Consider the following 18,578-nt stretch of genomic DNA (forward strand, 5'->3'; position numbering starts at 1 on the left):
AATAGCTGCTTTGCATTCCTCCACATGTGTGGAATTTATGTGCGCCACAGAGTGACTCTGTTTCGTTTCCATGTGTTTCTGATGGTCGGATGATCAGTTGTGTTTCTCGCCGGTTTCGTTTTCTCAGTTGCACTTGTGGGCCAAGCACAAAGTCGCAGCAACTTCAGCTTGAATTAGTGCTGGCTAAACCCTCCCACCATTTATTTCCACTACCACAGCAAGGGGAAACAGACTGAGCAGCTGAAAAACACGAGAGGTTGTTTCTCCTTCTCAACCAGGGCAGGTCAAGTAGTTTGCCAGATAGAAGTAGTTGGCTGCGCTTGCAGACTCTGGGTTATTTGATTGAGACTTCCCAGCCTGGAGGTGCATCTCCTGCACACCCCACCCTGGCTGGGGAGCTGAGCAGGGAGATGTGTCACTGTTCACAGTGACTCTGGAAATCGCTGTCAGAGGAGAATTTGCATCTCTCAGTGCCAGCTCTTGCAGAGATGGACAAGCCCTGGACTTGGCCCTGCCAGGAGGAAGGAGTCATGCCCCTGCACATGGTTCATGTGGCTCTTGGCGAGACTGAGGTTGTCTGGGAAAGCAACAGAGCTGCTCCCCACCCTGGAAAGTCTTTAAGTCACTGCTTAAGGCCACCGCAAGCACCATGAGCTCTGCTCCATGGGCCAAATTCCCATGAGATGGCAGGATGGTTCATATCCTTGACACATATCCAGTAAAGCATCACACCCTCTCCTATTGCCTTGCATTTCTGGCTCTTAGCCCAGGATTTAGCTTTTAGAGAATAACAGGATTAGCCAAGGAGGTCTTTTTAAACCTCAGGTTTGCAGAGGGCAGGAGAAGGTACCAAAATGGGCAGAGGTTCCCGAGGAACATGAGAACCAGCCCAACAAAGGTGCCCTTGTGCAAGCGGGAAGATGCAGCAGAACCTGTGTCCGGATGAAAGCAGCCCTATCAAAATAGCCATAAACAAACCCGCCTCCTCTGCTACAGAAAAGCTGTTGTGCCAGGAGCATATTAAATTGTATATGCTTTTTCTCAAGGCAAAAGAATTGCAGCAGTGATGGCAGCTGTGTGTGCTGGAGCCGAGCCACCGTATTCAACTCGTGAAGGCCTTGCTGAGGACGGGGTGGGGGAAGGACTGTGGATGAATGTATTATTCAGAGGGACCCACACTGAAATGATCTACCGGCACTGGGGATGTGTGAAAGGGGAAAAAAGCGACAGCCCTGACACCAAAAGCTGATGCATCTGCCGGGGGCAGCACAGGTGATGGACCAGGTCCCCTCCCAGACTGGGAGCTGTGGTCCTGCCAGTGTTGCTGTTTATGGGATGAGGCAAGGTGTATTTTGCTTTCCATGGGTTTCCCTGGGGAGGTTCTGGGTCTCGACCTTCAGAAGCAGAGCTGGGCTGCAGCCACTGCTCTGACCAGGAAGGAGGAGCAGGTTGCAGGCAGGGGGGTGCCCAGCCTGCCGAGTGAGGAGCAGGGAGCTGCAGCCAATCCCATCCTGCATGTCAGTGGGCTCCAATGATGACCACCTGGCTGGTCCCATGGTGTGGTGGGTAAATGGGAAATAAAGTGGCCTCATACCCACAGGATGGATTGTTTCAGCCTGCTTTTCTCCTGGCAGGGCTATTCCCTGTTTGGTAACTGCCTATGTCCTGGAGAGACAGGGTGCAGTGGGCTCGGGACTGCAGCCAGAACCTTGTATCAGTGAGGCCACCTCAGCATGCATGTCCCCATACCTAGGACAAGGGCTTGGAGGGATCCCTCTGCAACCTCTGAATGTTGGTGCACTGTGAACAGCCACAGAATGGGATTTCATCACCATTCACACCATCTCTGCCATGTGTGATCTGAGCCTCCCAGCCAAGCTCATTGCTCAGTTGGTTGGAGGAAGATCTCTCAGTTTGCTGCCCAGTCTTTGCCCTTCACTCCTCAGGCTGTTAGAGATCCAAGCTTGGACCTTGCAGCCCAGAGGAAACACACCCGTCCCATGGATGCCCACAGAGACCTTCTGTGAAACACAGGGAGTATCTAAAATATTTTTCCACCTTGAGCTGCAACTCCCTTGTGAGAAAAGTTGAGTTGCGACTGAAGGATACAGGACAATTTTCCATTCCTCCCAAAATTTAGAAACATTGAGAAAACTAGCAGGATGCTTTCCTTATCAACTCAGGAGCATGCTAGGCAGAGGCACCTCCTGTAGATCTCCTTAGGAGGGAGTGAAATAAAACAGAATAAATTCAGAAAGGATGACTTCTGTGCAGACACCTTGCAGGTGCCTCATCAAAGATCAGTTTATCCCCAGGCAATACAGTTCAAACACTACAGCAAGGAAATGGGAAAGAAGATCCTGACACCCATCTCAGTTTAAATTCAGTCACTGCAGCTGTCCCCTTCTTTAAGGTAGAAGAGGAAATTTATGGTTCTTCTGCAATGCAAGCAATGCTGTGAGCACCCACAAGGTAAATGCCCTTTTGTGCCCGAATCCCTTCCCTATCTGAAGTCACTGCATACAGAGTGCTAACATGATTCAGTGAAAGAAAACCCATTTCAGTTGCTTTTTAAGCAGATTACAGCAGATTAGCTGACTAATCTATATGGAATCCTCTCTCCAACAATTTCAAACTGTAAACAAATCCAGCCACTTTTGCACTGCGCATAAATATTTACTGTGGATTATATGAAGATTAACTTCAAATGATACTTGCAACAAAGGTTTTATTTTGTAAGTTGCTACCTTTAGTAATGTAAAACCTTTGGAAAGATATATACCTTCCACAAAGCATGGATTTAAGGCCCATCAGCTGCACAATAGCATCCACCAGAGCATACACACAAGCAGGAACATAGAATATAGTATCACCCACAAATGAAGGAAACAAATAATAAAAGCTACTGGTGCCAAATAAAAGCACCTGGGATTATCATGACACGGAATTAAGATCTTCTCTAGAAGATTTAACTTGGTGTTAGTAGTTGACACCTCACTGCTACTCACAATTGGTTCTTCACCTGCAGAAAAAAACTGTGCAAGGTTTGCAAGCAAAGGATGCTGTTTAGTGTCCTGAGACATCGCCCTTCTCGGTGGGCAGTGGGGGGGACCTGGCCCTGCTCACTGCCCAGGGGGCTGGTGAGAAATGAGGCAGCCTTTGCCAGGAAGCAGTTCCTCTTCCTGCAGATCTGGGGTTCTCATCAGATCTCCTTCATCTTATCTCCAGTCATACGGGGAAACCTCAGAGCCACCAGCTCAATGCTTCAGAGGCTGCTGCTCACCCTGGTGAGGTCCCCACAAGCACATTGACTCTGATTTCCAAATTTAAAATACCCCTAGGGAAAGGAGGGGTGGGAATCACTGTCTGTATCACACAGCTCGCAGAGGAGGGAACCAAATGATTGCAGACTGACTTCTCTTGTTTGACCACACACCTGTAGATGAATCTCAGCACACACCCCACTCCAGGACAGTGAGGGAGGGAGAAGGGGGTTCTCAGAACACCTTTTTCTTCCAGAGAACAAGAGACCAGAGGCCACTGCTGAGGAACCCCACACAAAAGCTAGAACTGTGTTTGGCAGTATGACATGCTCCACATAGGATGTTTTAGGGGCAGCCAGCACCAACCTGCCTGCACTGCTGACTCCTGTGGGGCTGTGCCTGTGGGTGTCCAGGCTGGCCAGATCTGGTACTGCTGCTCCACAGGGAGAAAAGCAGGCCTTGCACAGCATTTGGTTTGGACATGGGGAATGTTGTGTCTACCAGAACAGTGAAGGAATGCTCAGTTTACAAGGCAATGGCTTTTTAGGAAGCCAGAAAAAGTTAAACAGCCTTCCCAGATGGAAGAGCGTCCTTTTCCACCCTTTGTATAATTAGGGCAGCTCCATTCTCCTATAAAGAGATGATCTGTTTAATACAAGAGATTTCCAAAGTCTTAGTAAATGAGTATCTGAGAACTGGCTTCTGATGTGGTTTATGTTCTTTTTGATAGATTTAGGTTATGGGAATGTTCTTTACAGAGGCAGTGAGTGATTCATCCTGAAACCATCCGGGTGCCATCTGACCCATGCTGTCCATTTGAAGGTAGAGGGAAGCTGCAGCCTGCTCTGTGTTAGTGCCTGCAGTTTGAGCTGTTCAGTGTAAGTTATAATTGCAGAAAAAATTACTGCAGCAGAGAAGAAGAAAGGGCTGCATTTTGCAGAGAGATGTAATCCTCACCAGAGCAACATTTCCACAGCAAGCTGGGGTCTGACAGCAATGCCTTAGGACCTCAGACTGCTATGCTCCGTGTAAGGAGCTGTACAGGCACCTTAGGAAAAGAAGGCTTCCCTGGAGAGTCTCTGGCTGCTGCCTGTTGAGCACAAAGCAACACAGACAGGAGCCAATTGCTCTGTGCTACTGCCCACCTTGGAGCGGTCTTGGAAAACATCATTTCCCCACTGGCTGCAGTTTTCTCTCAGTAGTACTTGCAGGATCAAGCCCTTGATGAGAGAAAGAAGTGTGGGGGAGAAACAGCATTCTCCTCTACTTTTTTTTTCTATAGTCGAGCATTTGGAAATCTTGTATCCATCTGAAGAACATCAAAGCAAGCAAAAGGGCAGAGGGTGGGCTCTGAAAAACCTCAAAGGGGAGCTGCCCTGCACAGAAGGACTGAGGCCCTCCAGCCTTGATGTGCTCCCTGGAGCCCACGTCCCATCACAGCACCCTTTTTGCCAGGCTGGGTCTGGGCTGCCCAGGCTGCCAGCTGAAAAGCCACTCCAAACAAACCTCAGCACCACATCACGAGAGTGGGCACTGAGTGTGGAAAACTGGGTGGACAAAGCCACGGGATGCACTGTTGGGCAGCACTATCATCCAAGTGCCTTGCAGCACATCTCTGTGCTCACTCCTGTCACAAAAGCAAGAACGAAGCAGGTATACTCATTAAAATTCATGGATTCCCATTGGACCTGCATAACTTCTCCAGGACTCAGGGCGAGGCCACAAGCCAAGAGCTTTGCAGCATCACATACCTTTGTTGCCATGTAATAAGCAGAAGACTCGAGGATACTGTATTTGTTTGCAGGTTTCCCCCCTCTGTGCTCGCGTTTCAGCTGTACATAAATCCAGAAGGAAACTTTGGAACATTTTTTTCACCTACCAGATTTGTAGGTGAACCATGGGGGTTCCTTGACCACTTACTCTCAATAATGTTAAAATTCAGAATCCCTAGGATCAGCCCCAAGAGTCCCACCATGTGCCTGAGTGCATTGCCCTAGCGCTTCTTGAGCTCTGGAAGCCTTGGTGCTGTGACCACTTCCTTGGGGAGCCTGTTACAGTGCCCAACCACCCTCTGGGTGAAGAACCTTTTCCTAATATCCACCCCAAGCTTCCCCTGACACAGCTTCATGCCCTTTTGCAGTGTTTTGCTGACCGTGCGTCTGCAGGGTTAGTTCGCAAACCCCAACTCGCTGCAGCTGCTTCCCTCTGTGGCTGGGAGGGACAACAGCTGCATCAGGAGGAGGGACAGGTATCTCTCCTCACTCAGCATCCCTGTTCTATTGCAGGCTGGTGGCCTTGGCTGAAGGCCGACCCTCCAGATAACCGGGCACCGCCGAAGCCTCCCCACGCTGGCGGAACACTGGCCAAAGAGTAGCGCCGGCAGCTCCTGCCCGAGATAAGGCAGTGTGCTTTCAGGATTTATTGCCTTTATCCCCATTTACTGCCAGCCTGAATGTTTCAATTATCTTTCTTTTTTTTTTTTTTTTCTGTGGTGGCATTTCCCTGACAAGCAGCGTTATTTTGTTGCTGCTGTTTCGGCCGGGACAGACGGGGCCTTGTTTTCCAAACATGACACACATACATTGAAAAGCAAGCGGGCGATGGCAAAGCATATTTGGTCTGCCTTGGTGGTTTGAAAGGTTATTATCTGACCTCTCGCTCATCACCTCAGCCCCATAAATCTAGCAAAGGGGCCATTCTTAGCCCTTTAGAAATGCATCCTGTTTCCTCTGCAATGGACTCATGATTTAATTGCTGACCTTACCAAGTAATACCCCTAATTCATTCACTCTGAGTTTCTTAGAAGTTAATCCACTTCCCAGTTTGACTCTCTTGAGGCAAATTCAGCCTTGGGGCAACTTTACCCATAGCTGGGATTAACATTAGCACCAACTTTAGCCCATGGATCCTGCTTTTTGGTTCAGGCAGCATCTCAAATTGCTTATTGGCATCGGATGGTTGTTTTCAAGATCTCACATAGCTCCAAGTCCTCCTCTCCGATGCTGCATGTGCTGATAACGAGCTGTGTTAGCTAATCCCCCATCAAGATTCATAATGTCAGAAGAAAAACCTGGTAGGAAAAATGTTCATCACAGTTTGTTCTGCAGTACAAAAGGTCGTTCCGGCTGAATAGTTTGTCAGAAGATTTCCATTTGGTGTGAAAGTTTTTCAGAGAAAATTGTGAGTTTCTCCTCTGCAATAATCAGAATATTTCAGTTTTCAATAGCTGCCAACTATCCCCTGTACCAAAGTGCAGGGTGAGATGCAAACACAAAAGGTCACTCTCTCCACAAGTGCTCATGAAAAGTGTCTCCAGCAGCCCTTCCTGTGACCCTGAGCTATCCATTACCTGCTGAAGCCCCTCCAGACAGTCTCTAGACCAGCACAGCACCCCCATCTCTCCAGCTCCCACAGGCAGCACACAGATTTCCATAGGGCACAACCGAGGTGGTGTTAACTGGGGGAGGATTATCTGTATCTGGATTCCACACAGTGATGTACAAAATTAGATTGTTAAAGGGAAGAAAAGTAGAAATATAAACTGATGAGAGCTTGCCTTATGTAGCTGCCAAACATGATCCTTTGGCATTAGCAGATTAACCTAAAAAAATTCTGGCCTCTGGTTTTTAATCCGTTTCACATCCCACCCATCATTACAGGCGAGGCTGCTGGCAGACCTGGACGTGTGTCTGAAGGGATGGGACCAGTGAATGTCCTCAGCAGGGGGTGTGTGTGTCACAGGGGGTCCTGGAAAAACTCCATCACCCTTCCACTGAGCAGGGTGTGATGGAGACAGGGTGCTGGGATGACAGCAGTTGTATCTGTGCTCTGAATTCAGCCCAGGCAGCAGGTGGGGAAAGAGAAATAGTGGATACAAGGCAGGAGGCTGCTGCAGCACCACACTCAGCAAGGATGTTTGATGTGCTCAGTCCAAGCAAAGCCACAGGCTGCCAATCACCCAGGACCTGTGAGACCATCGCAATGGAATCCCAGGAGAGACCTGTCTGTCCACCACGCAACACACACCCCTGAACACAGCCTTGCAACAGCTTCTGGAAGCCAACATGCTTCATTTTACCAACAGAAAAACACTTGCAACCTCAGTTCCCAGGAGGGAATGACTGAAGGAATGTCTTTTGGCCAAAGGGTGGAAATGGATCAAACCTGCACATCTGCCCACAGCAGTGCAGGTCTGCTGGGTGCTGGGCAGGTGAGGGGAGGGAGGGCTCTCTGTGGAACAGGGTTCGCCTGGAGCTGCTGCTGAACTCAGTTTCTAATGCAGTATTTTCGATTATTTCCTATTCACTTGATACGCCACCAAAAGAGATCCAGTTCTCCCCTGTTTTAGCCTCCGCTAAAACCCTCAGACCACATCTTCTCCTATAACAAAAAGTATGTGGAATTGGCTAAAAAAGAAACATTCCTGTTCTCACAACACTTAAAAAAAAAAAATCCACTTCTTTCCTAAAGAAAAAATAGCACTTATAAGACTTTATAAAACTGCTTCTGTCCAGAAGGCTCCTGCGTCAGCTCAGCTTCATCCCTTTAACCATTGCTGTGCCAAGCCTCGCTATGAATTATTAATCATCCCAAAATAGCTGCTGAAAAAAGAAGCAAAAGGGAAGGTTCGATAACAGCAATGCATATGGCATAATTTATTTTCATCTTACTGAAAGTCTTTAAGAAAATCTTTGAGAGCTCAGGGCAGGACAAGGGAATGATGAAGCTGCAGGGATGCAGGCAGGAGCCCACGGCCTGCCAGGGAGAACGAGGGATGCCTTCCTGGACATGGGGAGTAACTGTGAAAGGGAGAAGGAAAGAGAGGGGAAACCGAGCAGTGAGCTGAACTTGCAAATGTTTTTGGCATGAAATCATGAGGGCAAATGCAGAGCTATCCGCCCACCAGCACATGTGTGGAGCTACCACTTTATGGGGACAGTCCTATATATATGTATTTGTGTATATGTGTCTGTATGTGTAAGGCAGCAAATGAACTGGAGAGGGGCTGTCAAGGGCTCCTCACCCAGAGGAGAAGGCTCGTGGTCCTGCTGCACAATCCCAGTGCTCTGCAAGAGCAGATGCTAAAGGGCAATGAGGGTCTTGGCATGAAAGCTGGGTAAAAGCACTGTTTTGCAGCAATGTGGTGACTCCAGGAAGGTGCCCGGTCCCTGTGGATGGGGATGGTTTGTGGTGCTTTGTGCCCAGCCATGGGGTGACCCTTTCCCTGCAGTGAGGGTGCTTTGAGCCCAGCAGTGGGGTGACCCTGTCACCAGCAGTGCCAGCAGGATCAGAGCAGAACAGACTCTGTGCCTCAGTTGTGGGGGAGTGTCGGGAAAACCTCACCCAAGCGGAGCTGCTGGAGAGAGAAGGACATTTTGTTGTGAAGGGGTTTTTCTTCTTAAGATTTTTTTTTTCCAAGCTGCATTTCTTTGAGAGGCTTTGTGGACAGTGTGGGCAGATCCAAGTGGAAGGAATTTAAAGGGAGAAGCCAGTTCAGGGTCACGGCCTGATATGCGAATGTAAACCAAACAGTTGTGGATGGTACGAAGCAGCTCCCCAGGGCCGATGCAGGGCTGTGGACATGCTGTAGGACTGGCTCTGGGGGCTGTGGAGAGCAGTGTGCTGGCTGGCCATGGGCATCCCACAGCCAGGAGCACTTGGGGATGTGTGGGAAAACAAGGACCATGGCACAAGAAGGACCTGCACAGGGTGACAAGGCATGGCAGGAACCCGCACAGCAAAGAGTCCCTTTGAAGCACAAGTCTGATGAGGAGCAGCTGAGGGAGCTGGGGGTGTTCAGCCTGGAGAAAAGGAGGCTCAGTTGGGAGCTTCTCATCTCACTCCCTACAACTCCCTAGAAGGAGGGTGTAGCCAGGTGGGGGTCAGTCTCTTCTTCTCCAGGGTAACAAGTGATAGGGCAAGAGAAAATGGCCTCAGGCTGTGCCAGGGGAGTTTTAGATTGAATATTAGGAAACATTTCTTCACCAAAAGGGTTGTCAAGCACTGGAATAGGCTGCCTAGGGAAGTGGTAGGGTCACTGTCCCTGGAAGGATTTACAAGTGAGACATGGTTTAGTGGCCTTGGCAGTGTTGGGTTAATAGTTAGACTTGATGATCTTAGAGGTCTTTTCCAACCTTAATGATTCAACGATTCTAACAAGCCTGACTGGGCTGATTTGGTCTTGGCCCTTAAGCTGTGGAGGGAGTTCCTGGGCAACTCTCCAGCGGGGGCAAGGGGAATCTGGGAGAGAGCAGCTGAGTGAACATGGGCTGAGGAAAGACAACATCCATGCCAAGAAGCCTTGCAGGAAAAAAACCAGTTGTTTGCTCTGTTGGCTTCACACACAGTTGAAGACTTTACCAGTAAGGGGTCTGATTCTCTATCAGACTATTATGGCTTTATTAAATGAAACCTGGAAGGCTGGATTGCTTTTCTCTTGCTCTGTGTGTAATGACCTTACTGCCATTTCAGAGTCACCTCTTCTCTGGCACCTGCTTCTTTCCAATTCCTGCACAGCGAGGTTAGAAAATAACCATCAGCAGGAAGGAAGGCTGTACCGCAAGAAATTGTAGCTTAGTTTAGTAAGGTTTTTGGATCCTGTGTGCATGACCAGACTTTGTTCTCACACTGTTTTAATCTTAGGGAGACTCCAGACACAAACTCCTTACTTGCTTTTTACTCTTTCTTCTGACACTTTGGCAAGGTGTCTCTCACCTGCAAGGAGTCTCTCACCAGCTACACGTGGGATCAGTCAGACCTCTGGGACTGCAGAGTTAAGAGTGTTCATGAGATTTAGCAACGAGGCAATTTTAAAAATGGCTTGAAAGGTAATTTGGGAGAGAAGGAAATGTTTTCCCTGCGGAAGCTGGCCAGGTGGGCAGTGCTGCAATTAGAATTTCCCTTGCCACAGATAGTGCATGAGTACTGCTAGAGATTGCGTCACCCTGTGCAGCAGGGGACACTTCCCTCTGGTTTGAGGGACCCCCATACACCTTTTCAGACCTCCCAGCCAAAGCAGGGGGTGTTTATAGGGGAAGTTTTTCTGGCATACATGCACTAGGAATTGGACTGAGCCCATGAAGTTCACTGTGGGTCAGAGCTGCATTTTGGAGCAGTGATGTCGAGGTTACAGACTCCACTGCTGATTCCCAATCTCTTGAGCCATCTGGCTCCCTGTCAGTATTTTATCTTTCTCAAGTGCTATCAGTGCAGAGGCCCTGCTCTGGTGTGATGGCATTTTGAAATAAATTGTCGGCCAATTCGGGTTATGCAACCACGAAACAAAGAAACAAAAGTCCCTCCCAGCAAAAGGTGCCTGATGACACTTATGGGAGTAGGTGGCCCAAGGCCTTCAGGGGAAATTCCCGATGGATGGGAAAGTAGCAGTGATACAGCAAACCCCTACAGAGGGTGAGACCGTGGGCACATGGTGAACCACCAGAGGAGCTGTGGTTATGAGATCAGATGGACGGCCTAGGGAAAGTCAGCAGAGATGTGTGGAAAGCCAGTGGGCTGCTCCCAGTGTGATGCCGAGATAAGCAAGAGATGGGAAGGGTGTGGTAAGGCAAACTCCAAAAGACTAAATACTTGCTTAATGCCAAGAAAAGAAGCAGGTCCATCCTAATGATGACGTCAAGAGAGTACTCTGTGCCCTGGGTTAGTCATGCTCCTCAGTGCTGGGTTGAATCTGGGCTGTGTTTGACCCTGCCGCTCCATCCCTCAGGAAGCCAGGATTGAGCAAGACCACACATCACCAGCACACCTCCGGAGGGAAGTGATTAAGCCATGAATAAGAGATCCACCAGCTGTTGTGCTTTGTGTGTGTGCATACACCATGGAACTACTGCAAAAAGCTAAGCCTAGGGCCAAGAGAGCCTGGGACCAAAGGTGAGACCTCCATGAAGGACCATGACAATAACTACACGACTAAAAGCATGAGCAATGGAAACAGACACCATGTTAGCATGGATGTTTGAATTTGGCATCTTAATTTTAAACAAAGGAGGATAGAAGAGTATTTTTCAAATCCTTCTCATTAAGTAATGCCCCCAGCTCCCATTTCAGCGGGAGTTGAACATGTACAAATCTTTGATGCCCTTGGAAATTTTGACCTAACTTTAGTATCAGCCCTGCAAAGACAGCTGGGTTTGTTGTTTGTTTTTTCTTTCTGTAGAAGTCTGTCATAGCTGGCTTCAGGTTCAGCCCTTCCTTGTTTCTGAACAGCTTTCATGCCTGTCATTGATGCCTTAATGTCATTCATGCCTTAAAGTCATTGATAATTACAATAGAAGACTAATCCCCAAAGACTTCTACCACTGGCTTCTGTAGAAACAGGCTTTTACACTGGGTGTTGCTAAGGGCACATATTTTCCCCAGTGGCTTTGGACTTGGACTTGCCGTCCACATTCAGAGTAGAAGTGGAACAAGCACTCAAATAGCATCAGACTCTGACCTGTCCTTTTTCACTTCCGCAGCAGCCACTACGAGCATCCAGAGTTGAAATGATGGCATTCCCATCCAGCAGCCCTCATGGCACTGCCCCCAGACTCCAGACATGCACTGGCTGGAGGAGCATCTGACTACTCTGGGGCTGTTGGAGCATGCTGGAGCAGGTGGGCTGGCTGGCTGCACCTTTCATCCTCCCTGGCATCCACAGAAATGACACAGGAAAGATATGGCAGAAGATGAAGAAAATAAAGAGGAGGAGGCAATCTGGAAATCACAAACTAGGGAAAGGATGGGCAGGAACAAGGGAAAAATGCAGGAAGAGAAAGAAAGAAAGAAAAAGCCACAGCAAAGGAACCGCAGTAGTAACCCCTGTGATACAAACAGAAGCAGTTTAAGGTTTGTATGTATTGTGGCTGGGCTGTTGCCCGTGGTATTTAACTTCACAAAGTAACCCAGCCATTATGCACCGGGGGATTGTTAATGCAGCAGATGCAGCCAGACAAACGTAGGAGTGTGTTAATATAAGGCCTGATGTAAAAAACACCTGCTACTTTGGCAGAGTGTCTCAGGAAAGATACATGTGGCTCGTGTGAGGGTGCAGTATTTACAAAGGTATCTGCTGCTTTCCCATCACACCATGTGTAATTCCCATTTGCCTTAACGGGAGCTTCACACAGTGACAGTGTAACAGAGACACCGGACTGAAGTTGGATGGATCTGGTCCCATTTACACCAGCAGGGAAGCTGACGTCTTAAATGTTCTTCTTATTTTTCTTTTTTTTTTTTCCTTTATTTTTTTCCATCCAAAATATCTAGGACATGGAAAGGAATTCTCTCCTACAACACCTAGGCTCCAAGGCTGCTGTGTTTACAAATGGCTTAAGCTTTTATAAGCATGAAGGAATTGCACTGATGCCATGAAGTTACAAGGGGAAGAGGCACTTTTAGAAGATTGTGGCTGCGTTATCCTAATTCTGGATGCTGCACCACTGAAGTGGATGTGTGCCATTACCGAGGTCTTAGAGGGGCTGGCACATTCTCCCAGTATAAGATTCTCTTGCAAACTGAAGACTGGGCTGGTACTGGGCAATTAGGCAGCAGTATTGAGCCAGGCTACTTCCAGGAGCATCTCAGGGATGGAGGGCTCTGGCTCACAGGCAAATAGCAAAGAGCAGACAGCTGCAGCAGTTTAAGATGTTACCCCACAGCTGTCTGGCTGGGCTCTTGGTGGGAGGCTGCCCGTGAGCAAGGGTGACCAAATGGCAGGGATGCCTGGGTCTCAGCTGTCCCAGCTCAGGGCCCAGGGGATGCATGGAGAGGGTAAATGGAGAACTGGAACTGCTGCAGCGTGGGCACCGATGGCTCCAACACAAACTGGGGGGCACCACTGGCATTGGTGCAAAGTGCGGGGAAAACTAATCAGAGCTCATTTGCTAGGACCCTCAGCAAACAGGTTTATTCTCTACTTCCTCATTGCTCCATGGGATTTCTTTCCCATGCTTTGCTCACTTTTGCCTCTCTGCTTGCCCAGCTATCCTTACTGGAGCTCTGGCATATCCCACTTCCCACCTCTCTGCAAGGTGCACGCACAGGAGAAAGCCTCTGGCACAGGTAGTCACACCACGGGAGCTGGTGGTGGACAGCCAGCACCACAGCCAGCCTCAGCAGTGAGCTAAGACACAAAGCAGGGATGCAGGGAAAGCTGTTCTTTTATGTCCTGGCTTTTGGCTTTCTTCTTGGTGTTTTAAACCTTTTCTCCTCACCTTGCTCTTTTCAGATTTTCTTCCAGCCCAAGATAACTGCAGCAACAGAACCCACTGCCTTGCATTTCATTTTCAGCCTCGCAGTCACCACTTTATTTTGCCTTTTCATGAAAGAACGCAGTCGCATGAATAACAGGATTATTTATCATCCTCTCCCTCCCCTTCCAGGATGACTTGCTGTTTATGGAAAGCACTGGAGTGCAGGAGAGATCGTGCTACAGTTAAACAGACAATGCTTAAAGGGCCATTGCCTGCTCGGTTTTTACCCTGTACTCCTCACTGGTTTCCAAGAAAGAAGGAGTTCTGTATCCTGACTGATGGGTACAGCATCTCAAACCACCACTGAAAGGTAAAGAAATACTATGTTCAATAGGATGCAGAAGATGATTAGACTCAATGATTTTAGAGGTCTTTTCCAACTTAAATGATTCTACGATTCTCTGGTTCTGCACCTTTTTGCAAGAACCAAAAAATTCAATTCTGGTGTAAATGTGGTTATGTGTTCCCTTTCTGGCCCAGCAGCATATCAAGAGCACACTCTTAGTGACCATGCAATGGTGTCTAGTGGGTGACATCTCCATGTGATGCAGACAAATGATGTGATCACTGTGTGCTTCTCAGAGGTCTGTTGGACCTGGAACGTAGCAGGGCAATGATAAAACCTGTCCTGAGGTGGTGGGTGGCTGTGAGAAAAGGGCTCTGGCAATGGTTGCTCCCAGCTTCTCACCTGCAGCTTGTCCACAGCCCCATGGTAGGTTCATTGTGTTCTCTCTGCATTTCTGGTCACTGATGCACCTTGTGGCTACAGAGCATCTTTATTAGCTTTCTGTAAGAAATTGCTTAAGTACAAAGTGTTGAGAATAAACAGCTGGAAAGGACTGAATTCCCTCGTAATTTCTGCTGAGGAACAGATGCAACAGGGGTTGCCCGCTCTGGTCTGGCAACCACACTGTTAGTGGGTCTGTGGGTAACAGTGTGCCTCAAAAGAATGGAAGTGCTCAGGGAGGATCAGCTTTGGAGACTGAGCATGGGCCCCATGAAACCCTTCTGGAAAGATACTGCACTGGCTGGGGACTTCAGGCATGATCCTTTGAATAATGTGTAGCCACTGAGACCATGTGAGGACTAGGGTGCTGTGATGCAGGAAAATGAAAAGAAAAAGGTACATAACTACAATGGAGTTTCTGTTAAAAAAAAAAAAAAAGGCAAAGCAATCACCAATCCTTCTATTTGCTCTTCTCCTTCCCCTATATTAACTGGGTTTCTGTGACAAAAAGGGTCAGAAATTCAATTAGGAAACGTCACAGCCATTACAAACATCTGCAGTTTTAAATAAATTAGCAGTTCCACTACAGCAAGCCTCCATATCTCCTGTGTCCTTTCGGTACTGCTGGATCCTGCAGTCTCTGGTGTGCACAGAGTTGAAAATGTGTGCATCATTCTCGTGAGTTTTTATTGTAAGGGAGGGAATCTCACAGGACAAATGTGTAATGTTGTAAGAGCAACAAGGTTGCATAGATACAAGAACACAAACGGGGCGGCTTGCACTTTGAGAATGAATATGAATTCTTCAGGAAGAACAACTATCTCACTGTGTTTGGATGGAGCTTAATAAAACTGACTCCTCCAAGCTAGGCCTCTACAAGCCTCCAAGCTACAAACAATGAAGAATAATACACAATTTTATGGTACTTAGCATGGCTGAGTTACATCCTGGATGGTCTCCACAGAATCACTGCAACTGGCTTTGATTTGAGTCAGAAGAGCTTTACACCCACATTGCCAAGGAGACATGAGCACACCACACATGGGACCCCAGGGGCTGAGCCCTGTGTGTATTGCTCTCATTTACAATGTGTATCAGCATACCTTAAGCTGGGTTGGTACTTTTACAGTCATTCAGCTGGATGAACTACGTATTCCTGACAAAACACAGCCCATTTTTATTAGCTTTATCCACCAGGCAGAGGATATCCCGCACTCACAGCAGCTCCGTTGTCCCACAGGGGTGGGGAGCAGGGATCAACTTCATACACCCACCAAAATAGCGGCCAGTGCTGGTATGCAAGTGCCCTAGTTTAATGCCTAAACATGGTATCTTGCTACCCAGGCTGGCAGGGCTGCCAGTTTGTGCTCCAGCCCTGAAGGTGAACTGTGTCACTCAGCAGTGGCTCCAGCAGCAGGGAAGGTCAAACAGCCCCTTGCTTTCGGCTGTGCTGCTGAACCTCCTGGGTAAGAAGCAGCTGGGGAGGGGGGAGAGAAGAGCACATTAACAAGAGCATTACTAACTGTCTTTCTCAGCTATTAGACCAAACCATTTCTCCAGGGAGAGTTGGGTCTAACCCCCTCTGAAGTCAAAAGGGCAGTTTTGGGTGGAGGATCAGCTCTAGAGGGACCCTGCCCCATTCACTGTAGGGCAAAGCATCTTCAGAAATATTGTGGCTTTAAGAGTAAACCCATGTAGGTGGATGTTGGCCATAGCCACCCTCTGTGTTCAGGGAAAGGACATCATAAATCTTTTCCACACCACTTCTGATCACTCCATTTAGCTGAAACCTTGTAGCAGATTTGCATCTCATGACTATTTAAGAAAGTTATCAACCGTGAAAGCATCTGGAAAGCTGCACCAACAAAAGTTTCAAAGACAACAAAGCTCAGCCAGAAGGACAGAGCCAGTGCAAGGATCCAAAAGGAAGAGCTGAGAAAGAAGGAAATCATGTTTGTAGGTGTACCAGCTGGAATAGCAACTGCCTTGCTTGTTCTTCTTGCAGCTTTCCTTGTTGCTCTTTATGGGCTAAGATTCAGGAAAGGGAATGGCGCGTTTGCCATCAGTGCTTTCTGCATTTGTAATTCCTTGCCTGTATGTCACCTGCACCTGTGCCAGCCTCGTGCCTGTTAATGCAGGTAGGCAGGAACTGAGCTGCAGAGTGGGAAAACAACCTCCCCCCACCATGGCCACATGCCCCTCTGAAGCTACAGGCCAAAAAAATGCTCAAAACTAGAGAGGAACTACCCAAAGTGGGTCAGATTCCTGTCCAGCTTTCTGGATTTTATGTTCTGAACTTTTATCCTGTTATACACTGTGTGGCACTGACACAGAACAGTGCAGGTCCAAATCTGAGACCTGAGACCTGGTCCCTTTCCAGAGCCAGGACACTCTTGGCTCCTGGTCCTTTCTCAGCTCTTGTGGTGGGATATATCCTGTAGAACATACCGAGCCACTTTGGCCAGCCCCAAACACAATAAAAAACAATAAAAAAAAATAAAAAAAGCCCCAAACACTACAATAAAAACAGGCCACTCTTCCAACAAAACCCTTCACCCATATTCATTGTTCTGTTAATTTTAACTGGACTATTTATGAGGCAAAATCCCCACTAAAATCAAGTCTGAAAAACACTCAGACAGGTTTCCCAAGACTCCCTCAGTAGGAATGTCATGAAATGCAATGAAATGATTCCTCTTGCAACCTCAAGACTTGTCAGGAGAGCCAAGCAAGTGTGGTTTCAGCCTGACATCTGAAACAGAAGCCAAGGGCTGAAGGTACCATTTTGGAGCCAGCCCAGTGCCCCCCACGGTACTTGACTCCAAGTAACGCAGTGCCCACCTTGCTGCCCATCCCTGCACTGCACTTTTCCCAGTGACCTTTCCACAGCCCCTGTGCATGGCAGCCTGGCACACGTCTGTGAAACATGAGTTGGTCCTGCTACATGGCTTGACCCAAGTTTCTAACAACTGAGCCAGCAGAGATTTAAATGAGCTCTGTAGTGGGTGCTGGAAGCCTGATTTGGGGCACCCTGGCTTCAGGTGACACTGTTCGCAGAAAGCACTGGTGACACTGAAATGGTTTCATTTTGTGTCAAAGAGCTTCTGCATCCCTTCCCCCATGCCAAGTGCTTCGCAAACCCTGGGAATCCTCCCTCTCAACGCTCTGTCATGGTGTAATTCTATTATAATTCCTCACATTTGAGGGACTTCTAACAGTACGTGCTTTAAATCAGACAAGGCAATATCTTGCTTGCTGCTCTCAGATAAATAAAGGAGCGCAAAACCTAATATTCTGGTGCTCTGTTCTTCGTACTGATTTTCTTTTAAACCTATAACTACCATCCTGTCACTCTTTCCTCATGCATGGTTTGTAGGTGTTACATAAAAGATGCTGTTTCATGTCTGGCGCACACGTGTGTGATAGATGTGCAGGCTGCAGGAAGGTGCCACGCTGAAGCAAACATGCACTGGTGTGATGTTTTTCACTCAGCCATACCTTTGTGTGCTTGTAGGGACTTACGGGGCACAAACACATTTTTAGATCAAACAACAGACAAGGACAAAATGTGTTTTGTAAGCAAACACACAACCCAAGTATAAAGTTGTTTGCAGAATCTGTGTGAATTTTATTTACGTTCCTTGGTCTCTGCTCTCTCCTGGGATCTTACATATTTTGCATTATTATCAAATATTTGCAATGATCCCCATAAACAGTCTAATGTTAAAAGCTACTCCAAGTGTAACTTGACCCAGAGGAAAGATGCTTATCTGAGCTCCACAATGACAGATTTAAAAAAGATGCTGATGCAGTAGTCTCTTGTAAAATGAGAGGAAGGTAAGAAAAATCAAAACTGAATAGATTTTTTTTTTTATCAATAGATAAAGCAGGAGTTATCTTTGTTGGTTTTCACAGTGGAAGATCACTTGCAAGAGCTACAAATACCCAGCACTTCTGATCCCAAACACTAGCCAACCAAGGAAGAAAGGAGAGGAGTAAATGCTCAGCCAGCCGGTACTGTCAGAATCTATTTCACTGTTTGGTAATTATTTTTTTTTATTACTATGACAACACAGAGCATAAGAATTGTTTCTTTAACCCCAGCAAATGATAAGTGCAGATGAGATTTTTTTTTAACTGAAGTCATCACTTTTTACTTCTGCCATGTAAGAAAGTGATGGCACTATGAGAGTGCCCTGCCCTGCCCTGCTCTGCCTCCTCCTGCCCTGCATGGATGGCTCTGCTGCAGTGTCAGTGTGGCACTCGGGTCGTTTTTTTTATATCAGGAGGCATTTGAGAATGGCTCCACACTGGCTCAGCATTTTCTGTCTCAAAAAA

General features: G+C 47.7%; 1 protein-coding gene across 1 annotated transcript in view; it reads left to right on the forward strand.

The window, feature by feature from the left end:
- PDGFA (platelet derived growth factor subunit A) overlaps positions 1-18,578 on the forward strand; it is a 56,013-nt gene that overhangs the window by 126 nt on the left and 37,309 nt on the right. The window lies entirely within an intron of this gene.

Source organism: Manacus vitellinus, unplaced genomic scaffold (genome assembly GCF_001715985.3).
Source record: "Manacus vitellinus isolate BGI_N305 unplaced genomic scaffold, ASM171598v3 scaffold_12_pilon, whole genome shotgun sequence".
In the NCBI taxonomy this organism is placed as follows: Eukaryota; Metazoa; Chordata; class Aves; order Passeriformes; family Pipridae; genus Manacus; species Manacus vitellinus.